Raw genomic sequence first — 415 nt, forward strand, 5'->3', positions numbered from 1 at the left:
AATAACCTGGAAGGTTTGAAAATGTGGAGAATTATCCCGGCTTTCCCTTTGCTTTTGATTAATTCTTTAATTAATAGAGCACCTTGACTTCGTTAATTCCTTAGGAATGGAATTTTGGGTTAATTAATTCCTGACTTTCTTCATTCTCGGCGTGATTTTGGAGAGGAAAATCCGGCTTTTCCTGGTTTTCCTCGGATTGGGCTTCTTGGAATCCAACCATTCCCAGTCCGGAATCCCGGGATTTGGGTTGGTTTTAATCCCTGCATCCGCCCCTTCTCACATGGCCGAGGTTAAGCCGGACTCAAAGCCGGGCCTAAGCCCCAGCTCAGCCTCCTCCTGCCTTCCCGCTATTCCCGACCTCTCCGTGCCTTTGATTCCCAGCTCCTCTCAGCGCTTCCCGCCTGAATCCGGGGAC

Source organism: Corvus cornix, chromosome Z (genome assembly GCF_000738735.6).
Source record: "Corvus cornix cornix isolate S_Up_H32 chromosome Z, ASM73873v5, whole genome shotgun sequence".
NCBI classification, from domain to species: Eukaryota; Metazoa; Chordata; class Aves; order Passeriformes; family Corvidae; genus Corvus; species Corvus cornix.